At 33.7% G+C, this 22,476-nt stretch overlaps 1 pseudogene; it reads right to left on the bottom strand.

Annotated features, from left to right (window-relative positions):
* Nucleotides 1-470: 470 nt before the first annotated feature.
* LOC131073198 (alpha pinene synthase, chloroplastic-like) overlaps nt 471-22,476 on the bottom strand; it is a 77,718-nt pseudogene continuing 55,712 nt past the window's right edge.

Genomic DNA, 22,476 nt, shown 5'->3' on the forward strand with positions numbered 1-22,476 from the left:
TATGTACACATATTCAAATGAAATTATGAATGAGATGCCAATAACATGAAAAATATATCCATAAAAAATTGTGAGTATATTTTATTTTCAAGAAAACTTTCGAATTTTAGTATCACACAATTGTGTACAACCATCGTGCACATAAAGAATTAGTAAAATAGATTGATTATTATAGATCATGTATATAAAAGGATATCATTCTTGTTTCGATTAATAAAAAGCGGGATAGGCTCGTACCTTTACATATCCACTAAAATGTGCCACCTAGGGCGCATGAGGAGTGTACACCTAGCAAAAGGAGTCCAAAACATAGCATAACAAAAGACCACTAAACACAAAAAGGACTAAAGACATAACCAGTAGCCGAAACTACCTACACCTACACAAGAACCAACCAACCATTATAGACACAAAGATATGACCTACTAAAAATTCATTCTTGTTAATTTATATAAAACCTAACTAAAAAGTCACATAAGTATAGGTTCAATTATGGTTTTGCTAATAAGACTCTTTATATCAATGCTTGAGACACTAAATCCATCTCTTTCTTTGTAGAAAAGTTGAACACCTTTTGATAGCGCATATGCATGATCTTTGCTGATTATCGGAACATTATTAGGTTTTAAGTATTCCCAATTTAATTCTTTGAGTTTTTCATTGATCAAAGAATTGACATACTCCAATGCATCCTCCTTTGTAGATCTAGGATTGTCTTTCAAATAACAAGTTATACATGATACCACTTCTCCACAATCTGCCTCAGCCTTCATAATACCATTATACTTTTGTAAAATTTTAAAATAACTACCTTTAAATCAAATTAAATGATCATATGAATGAATAAACACCATATTTAAAATTTTGAATTATCTAAATTTGAAACATACCTTGAAAGTCTTTGTGTCACCTCTTAGTCTAGTGGTTAAGCATAAAAGATCATTAAACTTTGATGGATAATCATTTTTTTTAAATATCATCAGAAATGGGCACATTTAATGATAGGATAGGTTGCAAGGTCACAACACGATACGCAAAGCTTACTTTTCCATTCTCTAAATATTTTTCCAAAGATGGTATATACCCCATAAAAAGCCAAGTTACTTTTTGCATATAAGAATCTATGTAAACTTCCCACTGTATGTAAGCGATATTTCAAGTTAATATTAATACTTCAATATAAATAAACTAATAATGAAAAGTACTTAAAATAAGTTTCCAAGTGATTTTCAGTCAAGTATCCATACAACTTAGAAAAGGTAAAATTAAAACCCTCACAATGTTAAAGAAAACCAACATATTAATATTATTTATATCTATATTTATTAAATATATATTAAAATATAAAAACTAAAAATATCTATTACATATTCATAATAGCTTTCAATATTTTGGTTAAAATGTCAAAATTCATTTTTATTAGCACTATAGCTAATATTCTTCAATATTAAATATTAAGGTGCATAATCTGAATTAATTATTCCACCTTGTGTGCTAGGATTACTAAGATGTAAAGATGCATAAGAAACAAAATGTTTTAAAATATAGAAACCTATTTTTTTATTCAAATACTAATTATAAATCTTAAATTAAATGTATTTATTATTCTACTATAAAATTAAATAGTTAATTTGGAATATTTTTTTGATAAAGTGCAATCAGATTATTTTCAAATAAAACACTGGAATTATTTGTATTTTAATATATTGAGTAATTATAGAATTTTAACATTAAATCTAGGAAATATACCATGAACCTTTTTTAAAAATAAATTCCTCTTTTTCACTTGGTTTCATATGAGCTATCCTAAGATTTCTTATATTATTTGGTTTCTAGTCCATTAAGAGATTTAGCTTAATATAAAAATATAAAAATATAAAAATTGGTTTGGGAGATTATAATTATATAGCTTACTAAGACTTGGATTTATTAAAAAAACTATTTTGGGCTTGCCCACATTTTAGAGAATGATTTGAAGTGTATTCATTATGTATTTAATCCATCTAATATAGGATTACTTTACTAATGGTCTACATGTCTAGAAATACATGACCATGGCCTAGTTATATTGTTACAATTTTTAATTTCTAACAAAAAAGATAGAGATTATGTTATGTTCAATGTGAATTCTCTAGGTTTTATTTTCACAATAAAATTTTCTTATGTACTCATATATGAATAAAATTAAATTAGAGATATTTATGTGTTGATAAGATATAGTCAAAAAGCTAAGAAGTGTTACTAGGAAGAGTTACTTTCACTAGAATATTAATCAAGGAATGCTACCATCATGTTACAACTACGATGGAGGCAATCACACAATTGGATTTGTTTCTTATTACCTCCTTAGTGGAGGGGCTAGATTACTTCCTCATGATATTTCAAGGATTGTTTTTGGTTTGATTACTAACCATCATTTGCTAAATGAAAATATATGGTTAGGAATTTATATAAAATAAAAAATTATAGAAAGATAAATCATATTAAAATAAAGGATTAAGTCTACTAATAATAATATGAATAAAATGAGCTTTTACTAACATCGTATAAATAAGTTAAAAATATTTTTTTATATTAATATAAATTTCTATTAGAAAATATAATTAATTAATATATCAAAGCATTCTCTTTACATACGAGGATAGAAGAGGTCAATATTTCAAAAAAATTTAGAATAGTATACATAGATTATGATATAATTTATTTCCTTTTTAAATTTAAAAAGCATATTTTAAAATGTTTCTCGTTTTATAGTGATTTATACTTTTAATGAATTATAAATGAGATATAAGTAGTAATGAAGATGCATTCAAGATCAAAAAATTTAGTGAAATGAATATCTTAGTAGAATTAAGTTTCGTGTTGATATATTCTCTATTAGTATAATATTAATTACACATATAAAAAAGTAAGTATAAATTCATACAGCTTTACATGCATAGTCAAGTGTGTCCCTGCCTTGAGCTCTTTCAACCTGTCAAGCCATGTCCCTCATGTTAGAGTATTCGGGTATTTACTTGATTAATTAAACAATATTTGTTTAATTATTTAAGTTCCCTTTATCTCTTTTACACTTAAGCTAACTTTAGGTGCATATAATTAATTATTTTAATTAATTATTATGTGCAAACCTAGGTTTTCCCTTTTAGGATTTCTTGACCTATTAAAGGTTGAGTTCTTTCTTTTCATTGTATGAAGAAGGATTATTATTGACAATACATTTTTGGAGCATATTTTTCCTGTGTTTTTGTTCCTTCTGTGATTTGCTTCCTTGCTTCTCCTTGTAATAGGTTTTTCAACTTACAGAGATCATTTGGGCTCCTGTGGTGTTGTATTTTCTCAACTCCAATATGGTATCAGAGCTTCAGATCTGCAACTACTTGTTCTTGTTTTGAGAATTTTTGCTTTGGAAGCAGATTTGGGGTTTCAGGAATTTTTTATGTACCTAGGGTTTGACATTTTTTATGAGCACTTTGGGCATAAATAGACCTCACCATAGTGCTCAGAAGGCTCGAAAACCCCTATGGTCATATAAAATTTGACCTATTTTGGTTCTTGAGCCTCTGGGAGTATTTTTTTCTCCAGATCTAGGTCGTATGGCCCTGGCACGCAGTTTGAGAAAAAAAAAATTTAAATAAAAAATAAAAAAAATATTTTGCCTTTTTATGGCATGCAGGCTGGATTTTGATTTTTTTTATCAAAAAAATCTTTAAAAAAATCAAAAGGAAAAAGGCATTAAATTTTTTTTTAATTTTTGGGGCTCCCACGATACGCAGGGTACAGTGGGACCCCTACCGATGTAAGTACGAACCATGACACTTTTCAAGGCCGGCCCCTTCTCACCGTCCCAGCCGGTCCCCTCCTTTCCATTCCCCGAAAGCCACCTAGCAGCCCTTCCGGCACCGCCAGCCGCCGCCGCTTGCAGCCCCCTACCCTCGCCGCAGCTGCTGGCCCCACTGCCCCAGCGGCCCCCGCTCGGCCCGGCCTCCTCTGCCGCTCGACTGCCCAGCCGGCTCCAGCGCCCGACCAGCTCCACCTACTGGTTTCCTCGCCTGGCTACTGGCCTACCACTTCCCTTCCACCCGTGTGCCACTGGAGCGCCGCTCCCTGGCCTCCTTCGCTCGAACAACCACCAGACCTCCTTTTTTGTCTCTTTTAGGGGGGGGTTTGGTTTTTTGGCCATATCTTGGGCATACGGAGTCATTTTTTTGAAAACGAATAGGCGTTGGAAAGCTGATTCCAAGCCCGACCTCGTCATGTTGGTAATTTTTTCCAATTTTGCTGTTTGACTATGTGTTTTTTATAGTCAAAGTGAGATCTTATTTTTGCACTCCAGGAGACATAGAATGAGCATCTGAACTCCGTTTTTTGAAAACTTTATATTTTTGGAAAGCGTGTGTTGTATACTTTCTTTTTGCTCTAGGCATATTTTATTCAATTTTTTTATTTTCAGCACTCTGGTGGATATCTTGGTTGTTTCAGGTCCCGGGATCTCTTCTCTATGTAGGATGTCTCTATTTTGGTTCTCGTTTCTATTTCCAGTCTTCTTATCATTGTAGTATTATATTTATGCAAATGCACTAAGATAAAGTGCCATCATGCATTATTTACTTGGGATCATGCACATCTTGTGCCTTGTTGTACATGCACTATTGATAAAGTGCCATGAGGGGGTTGATGTTTGCCTTGTTTGCCATCTGCCTTTGTCCAATGAGTGTTCCTTCCATGACATTCACCTCATGATGTGTGTCAAGTGAGTGTTCCTTCCATGACACCATGTACTTGTCTCAGCACCTTTGATGTTTCTGGTTCTTCGTCATGCAGTTCTTCTTGGCTGTCCTTTTCAGTGTTCCTATCCCTCTCCCACTTCTGCATTATGAGGAGGTTTATCCTGTTGGTTCTAATGCTTCCGTGGTTTGATTGATCAGTTCTTCAGGATTTGGTGTTTTCATGCCATCTGTATCTTCGATTTCAATTGTTTGCCTTGTTTTCCTTCTGATTTGAGTAGTGTTATTTGAGGGCACTCATACAGATTATAGTCTTCTCTACCTGGTCATGTTCTATTTCAGTGGAGGTTCTTCAGATCAACAGTTATTCTTTGACAGAGTTTGTAAGTTCTTCATGCTTCAGTGGTGTTCTTTTCCATCTCTTTTTGGAGTAGAGTTTTGTTCCCATGTGGTTTTCTCTATTTCTCCAGTTCATAGAGATTTTATTGTATTTGGGTACCTGATCAGGCCTTGTTGTTGGGACCCATCTTTATTGCTTTCAGTAGCTGTTTTAGGTTTTAGCTTCTCCCTAAGTCTATCTTAAGGGGAGGTGTTAGAGTATTCGGGTATTTACTTGATTAATTAAACAATATATGTTTAATTATTTAAGTTCCCTTTATCTCTTTTACACTTAAGCTAACTTTAGGTGCATATAATTAATTATTATGTGCAAACCTAGGTTTTCCCTTTTAGGGTTTCTTGACCTATTAAAGGTTGAGTTCTTTCTTTTCATTGTATGAAGAAGGATTATTATTGACAATACATTTTTGGAGCATATTTTTCTTGTGTTTTTGTTCCTTCTATGATTTGCTTCCTTGCTTCTCCTTGTAATAGGTTTTTCAGCTTGCATAGATCATTTGGGCTCCTATGGTGTTGTATTTTCTCAACTCCAATACCTCACACCCTCATCAAAGGCCTTGAATGCTACTTTCATAAATTCTAGAGGTCCTTCCAAGGATGCTAAATCCCACCTTTCATAAAGAATAAGATAATTTGTTACCATAACGCATGTCTATCTTTCTATCTATCAATACATAAAAATATTAATTTTTTTACTATTATTGATGTCTAAAGAAATATGTTTTGGAAAGTACATAAAAAATATGGAAAGCTAGATCAACTTATGTATATCTTTCTATCTATCAATTTAATTAAAAATATGATATGTTTTAATAAATCTATTAGTTGGTTAGATGGACATCATGGCCTCTACATAAAATAACTATGTTTTTAGCATGCATATGTATTACTATCTTCCTTTAACTCATCCAAATTCATCAATATAAGTAAATACATACCTCTTAATGGCTTGTGTGAAGAGTTAAGTTTCTCTAAAGTTCCATAAGTGTCATAAATATCATCCAAAATAGTGGCAAGTGTGCACATCTTTGCAAATCCAATTCTAAAATTTGAGTATTTAGGTTCAGCACATACTCCAGCTGCCCAAAAGTAATATTCCACATGGCAATGGTGAGAAAACTCTAGTTTAGCTAGACCAGACTCTATCCACTGTCTAAAATGCAGACACATTGGTAAATTAACATGATTTTCTAATTATTCAACTATAGAGTATATTTTAGATCATTTAAGCTTCAAACTAAGAGAGTATCTTGCATAACAAAAAAAACTTACCTTGAGAGAATTTGAACCTCTTGTTGCTGCATTGACTGGAGCATATTGAAGTCCAACTTTGCTAGTTCTAAAAGCTTTGAGTTAAAAATACTACACCAATTCCAAAGTTATAATGTTAGAATATTTTAAAGATATTCAAGCATACTCAAAACATTCAATTTTATGTTTTATTAAAATAAAATAAAATCTTTTATGTAAACTTTTTAAGGTTTTGAATTTGGAAGAGATAAATATGCTACAAGCTATAAAAACTACTTTTATGTGTTCTTGGCATCTCCATATATGTCAATATAAGTCCTTGCATCCAACCTAGTCACATTGGTGTACCAACCATACTCTAGATTGAACTTTATATGTTGCATCACATAAATTATAATCTTAATTGATAAATGGGTTCATAGTGTTGGACCCTTAAAATTAAAGTTCCAGATTCATACTAGGAAGCAAATCTCTCTCTGCAATTATTTAGATCAAGTATCTATTCACTCTGAGTTCCCTGCAACCTACTTTGATGCATGAACAAGGTGGTCGATTTCCAGGTATGTATATGGTTGCAAAGGCGAAATCATTCCAGGTACGTCTTTTCGAATCATGATTTCTTCTCACCTAAGCATTATTATGTCAATTTAAGTGTTCATATGTGTTTTGTATATCATAAGTATGTTCTTTGCCAAATTGTAGATCCTCTCAATTACAATTTCTATTTCTCTTGAGGCTAATTTATGTGCACTTTCTTAGAACATATAAGTTATGAATTGAAATTTTATCAGAAAGGTCATATTTAGGCATTGATAGCTCTTTTCCGTTAAGCCCTCAGGTCAAACTAATTTTTTGCTTATATTATTTGCATCTCAATGAAGCCATGTTCCAGATTTCAAAGTACTGTGAATCTATTTACTATTTTTCATTGGCTAAAACCAAATGAAGTTTGTATAGATTTGTTGTTGCAGGATGACAACATTGGTCAGGAGCTCTTTTTGGAGTTTATTATCTTTTAGCTGGATAGATTTCTTATCAGATGAATTGGTTTTTGTGATTCTATGTATGAAAATGAAGTTATGTTTCAGGTTTCAAACCTTCATCAACCCATCTGATATGTTTTTGAAAGCAGGCTCAAAAGCAACTTTCAAATGTTTACACCAGTGAAATTTTTAGAAATGAAAATTTGTCAACTTTGGTAATCAAAATATTTGCACTCAGTAATGATCTCAAGAAATCGGTTGGTGAAATGTTTGTTGGTATATGGGATTGTGACCTTGAGCGATTTCACAAGGATCAGAGAAGTTTTGATATACTTTTTAATTGTTTCCTGACTGACCCTGACATAAAAATGCGTCGGAAAAAAGTTTTGAATTTGAACAATCGAAGGACAATTCACAATCTATCATGCTGCTAGTAGGGGCTATGGGATGTTTGTATTGGAGAAGTCTATAGGAATGGAAGTATCATTTTGAGCAATCATTGTGTAATGGAGTATCTATAAGTGCAGCTTATGTGTGCAATTATTTTCTGAAAGATCAATTTATACAAGGTTCACTGTCTCTTTTCAAATATTGCGTACATTCTTGTGTTGATGATTATCTTTGTCCTCTTGATAAATCTGTTTAATAGATTTTCTATGATGTGAGTCACATGTTGTTGCATTAAATGAAAGATTTGGTTCTTATTGTTTGTGTAACACATACTAAGCCTTCATAGTTGATGAGAAATTGTCTCTTGAGTTTGATAGAATTTTCTGTCAACAAAGTGTCATATATACCCTTGGATAAGAGGCACTGGTATGTTGTTTATCTTTTAAGGTCCTGATCTGTATGCATTCAAGGTCCTTGACAGAGAAACATTCTTCCATATCCTATTTGAACTAATCCTTGCAGATTTCATTCAAGTCCTGAAAGCATTTCATTTTCAATATACAATATCTTTAACATACACTTTTATTCATATTCAGTTTTTAGTTTTCAAAGTATTCAGCTAAAGCACATGATATAGCATAGTTGCAGAACATTAATTTGCTAGTTGTGTAAACTTGCTTAGAGGCTTAAATCCACATTTAAATAACTCTTTTGTGCTTGAGAGGGAAGGGTACACCTGCCTAGGTCTTGTGGAGCCTGAAGTGCAGAGGGATTTGGTCTTCGACCATCCCTGTTCGTTGGCCAAGGCTGATTGGATTTCCTAAGGAATTGGCAAGTCTTTGGGTTTTCCAATCTGTGGTTTTGGGCACCAACACATAAGACCAATATGAAATTTTTTTTAATGGGACTGGATGATACCTCTTTTGAAAGATTAGTATTATTAATGTTTGAAAGAACTCGTTTTAAATATGTAGTAGAAAAGGCTTTGGCATCATCCAAAGCTTGTTCCCCAGGAAATGCAATGGTTAAAGCTCTAAATAAATTTAGAATGCTTCTAAACTCTTTCTCATTTGATTGATTGTTTGAATACAACAGTTGTCGATCCTTATCTTTGAAGTGATGTAACTGCTACAATATTAAGTTAGAAGCAACTTCATCCATTGTTAATATAACCTAAAGTATATCTAATATTAATGCTTGGTACTTCTAAGAAATTTTATTTTATTTTAGAAATTCAATTTATAAGATTGAAACCAAACTCATAGTTTAATTATAATAGTGACCCTTTACCCTTTCCAAAATAATATATTCGAACAAAACAATGATTATAGTTATCTTACCATTTTCCTAATATCTTTAATGTAAATGTTTTCAGATTTAGTGATTCCATATATCACCTGAACTAGACACGCCATATCTGTGCAGGCGAAGAATTCGAAAACCCAAGGCTGTGGTGTTCAGATCCACGCAACGACTCTCTCTACCACACCCAATCCCATTCATATCATCCCAATACCTGCTATTCAAACAATTCTTAGCTATTATTAGAAATACACACTACAATGTAGTTGTAAGTATTCACTTGAAGAAACAAGAAAACCTGTAAACATAGTCAAGAGCTGCTTTTACTTCAGTCTGGAAATGGCGGTCATCAATTCCAAGGCGTTGTACATCATCCACCATTGAAAGACGTTTATAGAGATCATCTGCAGATGAAGAGTTTAATGAATGACATTGATCATGCCCTTTATCTCCTTAATCAGCTTCTCAGCACGTTCACCATAACGGGGAGTCTGCACAGATCATTAAAAGCAGTAAGACAAAAACAAATGAAGACTTAACAGCAAGATAACTCTTAAGAAACTTAAGCATAGTAAAGTAATATACGTCATAAGATCTAGGGAGAGATTGTAAGAAATCATGATCCCACAAGTTGGGGTGATGATTCCCAATGCGCCTTGTGATGCCTTTTTCATCAGTGGTAATAAACGCCATAGTCATAGGAATTTGATCTAGCTGTGTACTGTTATGGCGAATAGAAGGGTGCTTATGAGCCATATGTAACCTCTGTCCAAACATACATGTAACCCATAGCTGTAGTATTCTTTTGAGCGAGGAGGATTTTTCTCTATGTTATGGTGAGGATTGCCAACCATTCCAATTTATAGGACTTCAATCCAACGGCTAATATGAACTTGCCTATGGCAGTATCAAGATTTATAATATTTCCGTATACCATTATTAATATTCTTATCTTGGCACTCCAATCAAATAATCATCGAATAGACGTTTCGTCATATTCATCTGTTTCCACATTGCTTGACGGACAAGCGTGCTTAAAAAGTTAGAGAAAATTTAGATGACTTGATAGGAAGAAAATGAGTCTCATGCGCGGGCAGTCCCATCGTACCTGTTCTTCTTTTCTTCATAAACTAGTACTTGCACCCCTTAGCCGATAGGAGAAAAGCCATATCGTTGATATGTGACAATGATGATATGAAGGGTCATGAAGTTTACAGGAAGAATTATGACAATATGTCTTCCATGAATACACAGTGAGAAAGCATGACAGCCCTAGGAAATAAAGTAGAAATAGTGCAATGAGAGTTATGTACAGAACCTGAAGTAAGTGCTAGAAACCATTAAAAAGATAGTGACTGTAATAAACCTAGTAAGTGCTAGAAACCATTAAAAAGATAGTGACTGTAATAAACCTAGAAGACATTTTGTCAAGGATGGGTTGTGAATATATCTTTGAGACATGGTCATTTTGTTGGAAGTGGGTAGACTTTGAGAGGGGGTGATTCAGAGTCTATAAAATTTTGACTCATTATATGATAAGTTATACTTTATGACCAAAATATAAAAGTTTCTTCAGAGATGTGAATTATACACAAAATCTTTATGCAAGCATTCATTTCAGATTATTCAATATTAACTGATTGAGTAATCCTTTTGTGCTAAACTTATTGACTTAATATGCAATAATGATCTAACTGAAAATAGATAAAGTTCCTGACTTGATTTTAAGAACACAATAAAATGAGCAATAGATAAACACATAATAAACAGGATAACTGAAAGTATCAGCGCTGATCAACTAATGGAACATATAAAACACATTTGACACATGACACAAAGATTTCATGAGTGGAAAACCCTCTTGGGGTAGAAAAACAACTTGCCAAATGATTCCTTTTATTATTTCAAAGAGAACCAACCCTGTACATTGTTCAAGGAGCACCAACCCCTGTTCCTCTACAATCTCAAGTTTCAATCAATGGCAGCCTTGAAATTACAGAGTATTGTAATCACAAGGTTATCAATGGTTGGAGCGAGAAAAAATTGAGCACTATAAAATATTGTTCCAACTATAAGGAAGTCTTTTTCAACTTCAAACAAAAAGAGTAAATTTAATCTCAATCTCTGAATCAGAAACACATTGTTTTCTGTGTGTATATCCATGCATACAAGAATATTTCTGATAAATACGTTCAGTCTTAATAATGTTGAAAAATGCTATTTTTTTCTCTCACACTCTCTGCCTTTCAAGAAAATCACACAAATTTTATATCACCATAAGTCTTCATGAGAAACCCTTTAAGTGGGGTTTTCAAACCTGCGTTAGGGTTAAAACTAAATACAACTGAAAACGGATCACATAGTTATACCAACTGTTTTGTTGTTTTGTTAAAAGAAATGTAAATGCTCTGTATACATTTGAAAGAGGATATTGTAAATAATGATTACTCTTAACAAACACTAGCATTCTGATTTCCAAAATGCGGAAGGAAACAAAATAAACGATCATAATAGAAATGTAAGCAAGCGTGGATAACAGATTCGGAAAACCACCAAAGAGTAACTGTAAACTTTCCCCATTTTGTTCTTTGCACTGCCTTTGTGAAATAAACGAAATAGACAATGAAATGTAGAAGATATTACCTGTCATTGTTAACCAAGAATCACCTGAAGAGGACTGTAGTAAATCCCACAAAAAATCACATTATCCCAAGAAACAAAGCCGAAAATACCACCAAAAGATAGCTTGAACTGAGATGTTTAACATAGCAGAAAACCCACAAGTGCAGCCTCAAAGATAAGCTTTGCAATCACAGAATAGTTCACGACGACAGCTAGGGTTTGAGGTGTGGAAGAAACACAGAAAAAGATAAAGCCTTTATTTCTTTTCAAACTTAACCAAGACTTTTAGCGTCCGTGAATAAAAATGAACTTCATTTCAAATCCATAACACAATGCCTCCCACGTGGATAATAATATCCAAGCATTTTAAGTGCTTAGTCAAACAACCTGTTCACTCACCTTTTACTGCCATGCAACCACTTATGATGGATAAGATTCAAAATGAACCATGATTAAGTTTAGCCACGATGCATACTTTTTGGCATCAAGGTCAAAATGGGGTCAACAAACTCCCACTTTGTCCTTGATGGCAAAAACCATGCCAACAATGACCTGTTGATAAAAGTATGCCACAGTAATATATCACTTTATAACCACTGCCAATAATAAAGCCTATTAAATAATAAAGCCTGTCAAATAATAAAGCCTGTCAAATATGCAGTATCAAGTATGACCATAGTATCGAATATCGATGCCAAGTCAAGAAAAAAAATGCCAAGATCACTGTCAAGATCAGTAGACAAGATACCAACACCAAAATATCTGACTGTCAAGAACCAAAGCAATCTTTGCAAAATAGCAATATCAATCTGCCAAGATATGTCAATGAATAATATCAATATGCCACAACATGTCAATGTTACAAGACTGCAATATATAGGATAGCCAATAATATCAATATGCCAAAACATGTCAAGATGCCAAAACAGATTATTGTCAACCAATGCAGATTACTGTCAAGATACCAATACTGTCAAGCTACCAAAACTGCCAAGATACCAATGCAGAATACTGTCAAGATAACAATGTTTCTCCCCCTTTTTGTCTCAAGGACAAAGGGACAAAGCAACAAAGTGCTTCTTATGGAGAGCTATGCTCCCCCTTAATATGTGCAGGATCTGAGAAGAGAAGATTGAGAGAGAACTCCCAACCTATCTCGGAGCCTTTCAAATGTGTCTTTAGATAGAGATTTTGTAAATATATTAGCAACTTGGGCTTGTGAAGGTACAAATACTAACTGAAACTCATTAGCCAACACTCGGTCTCATAGAAAATGGAGTTTGATGGCAACATGTTTAGTGCGAGAGTGCATAACTAGATTTTTAGAAAGATTAATTGCACTTGTATTGTCACAATAAATTGAAATAGGTTTAGCTACATAAATGCCCATATCAGTAATTTGATGAGACATCCATATCAGTTGTGTACAGCATGCAGTGGTTGCAATGTATTCAAACGTTGTGGTGGACGGATTGATGCAATCTTTGTTTTTACTATGTCAGGCAACAAGACAATCACCAAGAAAGAAGGCAACTCCACTAGTGCTTTTATGATCATCTAGACAGCCAGCCCAATCAGAATCAGTGAAACCAACAAGAGTGAAATCATTATTGCGAGGATACCAAAGACCATAATCTAGTGTGCCTTGAATATATCTAAAGATCCATTTTACAACATTCAAAAGAGATTGTTTAGGTGCAGATTGAAAGTGTGAGACTAGACATGTTGCAAACATTAAATCTGGTCGAGATGCAGTCAAATATAATAGACTTCCAATCATTGACCTATACTCTGATTGGTTTACTTCAGGTGAGCCATCAGATTTGGTCAACTTACAACCTGTCTCCATTGGAGTGTTGATTGGTTTACAGTCTGTTGTATTAAATCTTCTAATCATGTCTTTTACATATTTGGTTTGTGACAAGAAGATACCTTGCTGAAGTTGTATCACTTGAAGACCAAGAAAGAATGTCAGTTCCCCCAACATAGACATTTCAAACTTAGATTCCATGATTTTAGAGAACTTTTTGGATAAGGAATCATTATTACAGCCAAAAATAATATCATCTACATATATCTCAACCACTAAGATATCATTACCTTTGACTTTAACATATAAGTTGCTATCTACATTACCTTTAGTAAATCCATTTGTTGTAAGATGGTTATCTAGTCTAGAGTACCAAGCTCTTGGAGCCTGTTTAAGGCCATAGAGTTCTTTCTTTAACCTATATACATAATTAGGTTTATTTGTAACTTCAAAACCTTTCGGTTGTTCCATATAAACTTCTTCATCAAGATAACCATTCAGAAAGGAAGTGTTGGCATCCATTTGGTAAACTTTAAAGTTTTATAGCAAGAGTATGCAAGAAAGATTTTGATTGATTCTAATCTAGCTACAAGTGCGAATGTTTCACCAAAGTCTATTATTTCCTGCTAAGCATAACCCTTACAAAAAAAATGAGCTTTGTTTCTAACAACCCTTATAGATTCATCAAGCTTATTTCTTAAGACCCATTTGCCTCCTATCACATTTTTATCATCTGGCCTAGGCACTAACTCCCAAGTTTGATTTTTCTCTATTTGACTGATTTCATCTTTCATTGCATTCAACCAACATTCATCAGATAAAGCATCAGAAACATTTTTGGGTTCGAAATAAGTTACCAAACAATAATGCTCAACCATTTGCCTATTCAGTTGTTTTTGCCCTTCTTCTAGTCAAAATACCTGCATCTATATTGCCAATAACCTGACTTTGAGGATGTCTTTTTGTTATGATTTTTGGAGGTGTGTAATGGGGAATACCTGTCTCTGCATTTGAACTCTTTGTATTTTCTTCATCAGAACTTGATGAACATATTTCATTTTTCTTTTTTGTTTCTATGGGTTTAGGAACTTGATCAAGCTTTGTTAAAGTATCTTCCTCTTCCTCAACATCCTGCAAATCATTACTTAACAAAAATTGTTAATCAAATCTCATATTTATTGTTTCAACAATTTTGTTCAATCTATTATTGAAACATCTATAGGCTTTTCTATGAGTAGAGTATCCAAGAAAGATAGCCTCATTAGTTTTGGCATCAAAGTTTCCTAGATTTTCTTCATCTCTTTTTATATAACATTTGGCACCAAAAATCTTGAAATATTTAATAGAAGCAACTTTTCCATACCAGATTTCATAAGGAGTAAAGGTAGATTTTACCCTGATTTGCACATGATTCAAAATGTAAACAGCTGTGTGTACAGCTTCTTTCCAATACCTGTTTGGCATATTTGCCCCATTGAGCATTGTGTGAGCCATTTCTTTGACTATTCTATTTTTCTCTCAACCACTCCATTCTGTTGAGGTGTATGAGCAACAACATATTGTCTTTTAATGCCATGTTTTCCATAGTAATCAATGAAATCCTGTGAATTAAGCTCACCACCCTTATCCAATCTTAAGCATTTTAATTTTAGATTAGATTCTCGTTCAACCATTTTTTTGAAAATCTTAAATCTATCAAATGTTTCAGATTTGTGTTTGAGAAAAGTAACCCATACCATTCTGGTATAGTCATCAACAAAAAGCATAAAATATTTTTCACCATTTATTGATTGTGTCCTTGTAGGGCCACATAAGTCTGTGTGTACAAGTTGTAATGGTCTTGTAGAAGAATGTTCTTTAGATTTGAAAGACACTTTTGTTTTCTTACCTTTTAAAAACTCTTTACAAACTAAGTTGAATGGTTTGCTCAAAATAGGTAAACCTTTGACATTCTAATTTTTACTGATCCTAACTAGATTGTCAAAGTTTATATGTCCTAGGCATTATGCCATAACCATTTTTCTTCTATTTGACCCATAAGACAAAATGCCTTCATTATTCTCATAATCAGTGGAATCAAGAAAATTGTAAACATTGCCAATTGTTCTTAGACTAGCAGCAACAATTTTACTAGATTTATTTTTGATTGTACAGTCTTGAGAGCTAAAAGATACACTATAACTACTATCACAAATTTGACTAACACTCAATAGATTGTGCTTTAATCCTTCAACAAAATACACATCATGAATAGGAGTATCATTATTTAGCAGTAATGTACCTTTACCTTGTACATAAGCTCCTGAATTATCCCCAAATCGTACAAAGCCACCATTAAAATCTTCAAGATGCAGAAATTTATTTCTATCCCATGTCATATGGTGTGAATAGCCACTGTCCAACACCCATAATTATTTCTTATTTGAGAGAAATGCAGTTTACACTATCATTGACTGCTCAATACTACATACAAGCTTAGGTTTCCATACTTTATTTGCACTGTGTAGTAGTATGTCCAAAGATGTTACACTTATTGCACTTCACTGTGTTTGGAAAGCCATGGGCTTGATTGTGTCCAAACATAGGAGTTCTTTGTTGCAGAAATTTGCAAGTGTTAACCTTATGACCAAACCTATTGCAATAGAAACAATATCCATGAAAGAAACCAAACCTAAAAGGTGTTGTTCTGTTGCAAGTCTGAAATGATTTTCTAGTTACAGGCTTGGTGTTCAGCTTTGATGATTTAGCTTTATCAAAACCTATACCAGCTAAATCTTTATGCAACTTTTGCTTGCTCAAGATATCATTTAGATGCATTGTACTTTCATACTGTTCAACCTTTTTTTGAAGTTTTGTGGACTGTTGTTCTAATGTTTCAATTTTCTTTTCTCTTTCTTCAAGAAGAGACTTCAAGTTTGAGATCACTAAGTTTGCATCATTCAACTCGACTTGTAGAATCTGATTTGAACTTTCATGTGAAGCGACAAGCTTCTTTAAGCTTTTAATTTCTTTTAGAGCACAAAGCAACTCTCCTTCAAGATCAATTTCTCCTTGATCCAAATCATCAAATTTATTTTCTGTTTTACTAGTTACATCTTCTATGTCTGCCATAAACAGAGTTTCATCACCTTCACAAGGTGAATCGTTCGATTCATCTCCAGAGTCTTCTTTAGTAAAGAGACTTTTCTTTTTCTTGAAGGTATTGAATTTCTTTTTAGGATTCCACATTTTCTTTTTGTAAAATTTTCTGGTTTTTCCTCTTCACTATTTTGATCACTTAGAGGACATTGAGCAGCAAAGTGTTCAGCTTTGCCACAATTAAACCACTTAAAAGGTAATTTACTCTTATATTTATTTTTCAATTTTCTAACAAGAAGGGCTTCTATAGCATCTAAAAGTTCAAATTCACTATCAAGTTCTTCTTTCTTCTCTACTTTAAAAGTTGTTTCTTTTGAAGAAGAAGGATTATTACCTATCCTCATCTCATAGGTAGTAAGAATGCTTTGTAGGTTATCTAGTGTCATAGTAGAAAAGCTTTTCTTTTCTTCTAAGGTTGAAACCTTAGTTTCAAAATTGGGCAACAAGGTTCTAATCACCTTATTAACAACTTCCTTTTCCTCAACATTTTCACCAAGACCCTTTCTAGAATTTACTATTTCATCAACTCTAAGAAAATAGCTTGCTACTGTTTCATCTTCTTTCTTTCTCAAGGATTCAAACTGATTTTTGAGAGTGAGAATTTTAGACTCCTTAACCGTAGCATCCCCTTGATAAATAGTTTCAAGTTTTTTCCAAATATCATAAGTAGAAGAGCAATGCATGACTTTAACAAAGACATCTTTAGTAAGACCACATAAGAGAGCATGCTTAGCTCTGGCATTTAACTCATATTTGGTTTTATCATCAGGGTCAGTAGGAATAGTGGTAGGAACTATATATTTTGTGGTCACAATGTTCCACAGATTAAGATCAACTGAAATGAGATAAGTTTCCATCCTAATCTTCTAGAACACATAATCAGCTCCATCAAAAAGAGGAGCTCTTGAAAGTGAAGCACCTTCTTGAGTTTGACACATGAAAAAACTTCCAAAAGACCAGGAACAATCCCTAGGATAGACCTATATGGAGGGACCCTACACTCTGATACCACTTGTTGGAAGTGGGTAGACTATGAGAGGGGGGGGGGTGAATCAGAGTCTCTAAAATTTTGACTCACTATATGATAAGTTATACTTTATGACCAAAACGCAAAAGTTTCTTCAGAGATACAAATTATACACAAAACCTTTATGCAAGCATTCATTGCAGATTATTCAATATTAACTGATTGAGTAATCCTTTTGTGCTAAACTTCTTGACTTAATATGCAATAATGATCTAATTGAAAATAGATAAAGTTCCTGACTTGATTTTAAGAACAAAATAAAATGTGCAACAGATAAACACATAATAAATAGGATAACTGAAAGTATCAGAGTTGATCAACTAATGGAACATATAAAACACATTTGACACATGCCACAAAGATTTCATGAGTGGAAAACCCTGAAAAACCACTCTCCAAATGATTCCTTTTCTTATTTCAAAGAGCACCAACCCTGTACATTGTTCAACGAGCACCAACCCCTGTTCCTCTACAATCTCAAGTTTCAATCAATGGCAGCCTTGAAATTACAAAATATTATAATCGCAAGGATATCAATGGTTGGAATGAGAAAAAAATGAGCACTATAAAATATTGTTCCAACTATAAGGAAGTCTTTTTCAACTTCAAATAGAGAAAGTAAATTTAATCTCAATCTCTGAATCTAAAACACATTGTTTTCTGTGTGTATATCAATGCATACAAGAATATTTCTGATAAATACTTTCGGTCTTAATAATGCTGAAAAATGTTTTTTATTTTTCTCTCTCACTCTCTGCCTTTCAAGAAAATCACACAGATTTTATATCACCATAAGCCTTCATGAGAAACCCTTTAAGTAGGGTTTTCAAACCTGCGTTAGGGTTAAAACTAAATACAACTGAAAATAGATCACACAGTTATACCAACTATTTTGTTGTTTGTTAAAAGAAATGTAAATGCTCTGTATACATTTGAAAGATGATATTGCAAATAATGATTACTCTTAACAAACACTTCCATTCTAATTTCCAAAATGCGGAAGGAAACAGAATAACTGATCATAACAGAAATGTAAGTAAGCATGGATAACAGATTCGGAAAACCACCAAAGAGTAACTGTAAACTTTCTTCATTTTGTTCTTTGCACTGCCTTTGTGAAATAAACGAAATAGACAATGAAATGTAGAAGATATTACTTGTCATTGTTAACCAAGAATCACCTGAAGAGGACTGTAGAAAATCCCACAAAAATTAACACTATCCCAAGAAATAGAGCTGAAAATACCACCAAAAGATAGCTTGAACTGAGTTGCATAGCAGAAAACCCACAAGTGCCTCAAAGATAAGCTCTGCAATCACAGAATAGTTCATGGCGGCGGCTAGGGTTTGAGGTATGGAAGAAACATAGAAAAAGATATAGCCTTTCTTTCTTTTCAAACTTAACCAAGACTTTTATCGTCCGTGAATAAAAATGAACTTCATTTCAAATACATAGCACAATGCCTCCCACGTGGATCATAATATCCAAATGTTTTAAATGCTTAGTCAAACAACCTATTCACTCACCTTTTACTGCCATGCAATCACTTCTGACGGATAAGAGTCAAAATGAACCATGATTAAGTTTAGTCACGATGCACACTTTTTGGCATCAAGGTCAAAATGGGGTCAACACATTTGACCCACATCTCTTGTAAGAAGTTTGAGCTCTGCAAAAAAATAGACTTGTCGACAAGGCTTTAGAAATTCAAGCAAATAGTATTGACAATTGTAAAGCCAAATTCCACCGTTTTGTTTCTACCAGTTACATTATGCCTGCCTGTGAAAAAATGAGGGCTTAGAAATGGGGATATGCACCAAATGGATGCAGATAAAGAAGGGCTTAAGGAACTTTCGAATAAATGCAAGACTTTCTCCAAACTATCGATTCAATTTCTTTTGGCAGGATACTATGCGCAAAGGATTAATGGACAGAACTTTGAGGTTGGAGTAATCAAATTGTTATTTTCATAACCGCTTTATTGTATATCATTGTCTTGGTGTGAATAAGATTAGCTGGCATTGAAGGTAGACTAGCCTAGCAATTGTTATTGGACATCTTCAAAACCTCACCTATTCCTTCTTTGTGTTCCACTTCTCTCTCTATCATTTTGGCTTCCAAGCGGCGGTAGTTGAAACGGAGAGAGCATTTGAAACGCCAAAGGTCACAATTGAAAAAAGTGGCAGATTTAAGATAAGTGATTGGAAGGCACCGTAGTAGGCGGTAGTGGCCAGATGAGTGAGGGAAAGGGCTGCCTAGGTAAGAAAAGTTAAGGGCCGTGCAGTTGAAGAGTGGGACTGCAAACAAGAAGAGGAAATTTTCTGAAGAATTGAGAGGTAATTGTATACATATATTCAACCTAACACAATTTAATTCAATTATTCATGAATATCTCATAACTTGACACAACCACTCATCGAATGGAAATTGTAATTCAAATAGACAACAAAAAAAATTTGTGAGAAGTTTTGATGTATTATTGTATACAAAATCATAGCAATCTAATGCATCATTCATTAATCTTTATGTACAGAAGATGGAAGATAAAATACCTTCTTTAATAATAGATTAACTCATAAATTATACGTAATACTGAAGAAACCAAAATGGGTACCATAGAACAAGGTATTCAGATCGTTCAAAGGCTAATCCAAAGTGTTTTTTTGTGCGACGGTGTACTTATGACTTGCCACACATAGCGGTTGAAAAAGAAAACATAGCAGATTTAACTAGTTTCCCTGTTGTTGGAGGGTTTTGTAAGCAATCTTAATTTTTGTATGACTGTTAAGTTTAACGGACTTCTACTCATTGCTGTCACTTTTGGTTATTCGTTTTTTAATTAACTTCTAACAGCTTTTGTAAACTTGTTTTTTATCCTCATAACAAATATCTATTATTTTCCGGCACATTATAGCATTATAGTCTACCACATTGTATTCAGGCGTGAGACAACTATTCGAGGAAGATGTAGTGGAGCAAGTTCACTTATAACAAAAGCCTATCGGCTAATTATCATTTTCTTATATCTTTAATAAAGTTCTAGTAGTCTATAATAGGAAGTGGTCCCATTATACCTACTCTTTTTTTCCTCTAAATTATTTCCTTTATCTCCAATAAGATTCTAGCAGCCTCTATTTTGACATGTCTTGAAAAAGCAAGACAACCCATGTGATAGCCTCTTGCCATCTGTCAACAACTATCAATCAAGTATAGTTCAAGAAAATAATTGTAAAAATCTTTGGTATATTAATTTGTTCAAAGATTCATGAATCCTTCACATTTGATAGTTGTTTGGCCAGAGGAGTTAAGTATGCTATAATGATTGTTCCGGTTCTGTTCCCGAATTGGCCCAGAGGAATAAGAACGTATTGGGGAACCACACTGATGAGTAACCACATTTCCCAGGAACGGAATAGAACTATTATGGATTGACTTGGTCAGCCTTTACCTAACCATTGTGTATGGATGGGCAAGAGTCGATTGCCCCCTCTTCTACTATTGGAAGCTTTAGAACTAAAAGGTTGTAGTTATCATCTGCTGAAAGACGCCCCCTACAATTCTATGGCCCGGGGGGAATCGAAGGGGCTAGAAAACACACCAGGCAGTTCTTATTCCAAAATGCAATCAACGGAGCGCAGCAACCGGGTCCACTTACCTTTGGGCAAGGACAAGGAGTCAACCCGCCTAAGAAACAAAGAGGGGGCACCCTCCTTTTGCTTATTCTCGGGTAGGCCTAAGAAACAGAGACGGGGAAGAGGGCTGACCGGAAGAAACCCCACTAGAGTTTTGCAGGAGGGAAACACGAACACGGGACAAGCAACCTCGGGTTGGGTGTCAATACGTGCATGGGTCCTAAACATGCTATGGTATGTGGGTGGTTAGGGTCCCATTGAGGTGCCTCTGATCACACAATACATGTCCAAATTTTGTACTTAATTTTTTAAAACCCAATAATATATATATATATATATATATATATATATATATATATATATAATGAAAATATTAAGTACCAAACAAAGGAGTCAAACAAGTACGGCTATATCATTCACTAGTTGTTCATAACAATGACAAATTCTGACATGCACAACAATGCACCCCATGCAGAACTTATGCCTACCCACATGAACCAAATGTAAGGATAATATTTATGCTCATTTGAGGCCTGCCACCCTACTTACAACCCAAAGTCCCAAAAATAGATTTCTACATAAAAAACCATCGACACAAAAGAGGGTCACCATAGGTAACTACACCCTACAATTAAGACCACATCTGTCTATGATAAGATGACCAAGTCCACACAATTTTGAGCTTTTTGTCCCATCTGTCTAGCTTTACAGCACACCAACTAGTCACCTCAATGCACATCTACTGGTCACTTCACCACCTCTCCCACCTACATCTACAATTCAAAAATTGTGTAAGGCCACCATTTTCCATTAAAAAACAATCAACTCAAACATAAATGACGATATCAAATGGGCACTGTAAATGCAATCCGGATCCAAAATTTGAAATGGCAAGGGTATAGACATTAAAGAGGCCACACAAACAAGTATTACATTTAAATCATACAAAGAGAAATGAAATTATATCATTTGAGTCGCAAACAAGACACTAAAGGCATTGAACAATTCGAAGAAGACACAACAACCATCCAAGTATTTATTTTCTTCCAATTTATAACTACTTTTATTGTTAAACCCTTTCTTTTCTTTTAAACCTTACTATTTTCATCGTCATGGTTGATTTTTTGCTTCATTTCCTTTTGTTTTATTTAGTTCCCTTCATCCATTACTTTATGTTTTGCAATATTCATTCTT

The sequence above is a fragment of the Cryptomeria japonica genome, chromosome 2, assembly GCF_030272615.1.
Source record: "Cryptomeria japonica chromosome 2, Sugi_1.0, whole genome shotgun sequence".
Lineage (NCBI taxonomy): Eukaryota > Viridiplantae > Streptophyta > Pinopsida > Cupressales > Cupressaceae > Cryptomeria > Cryptomeria japonica.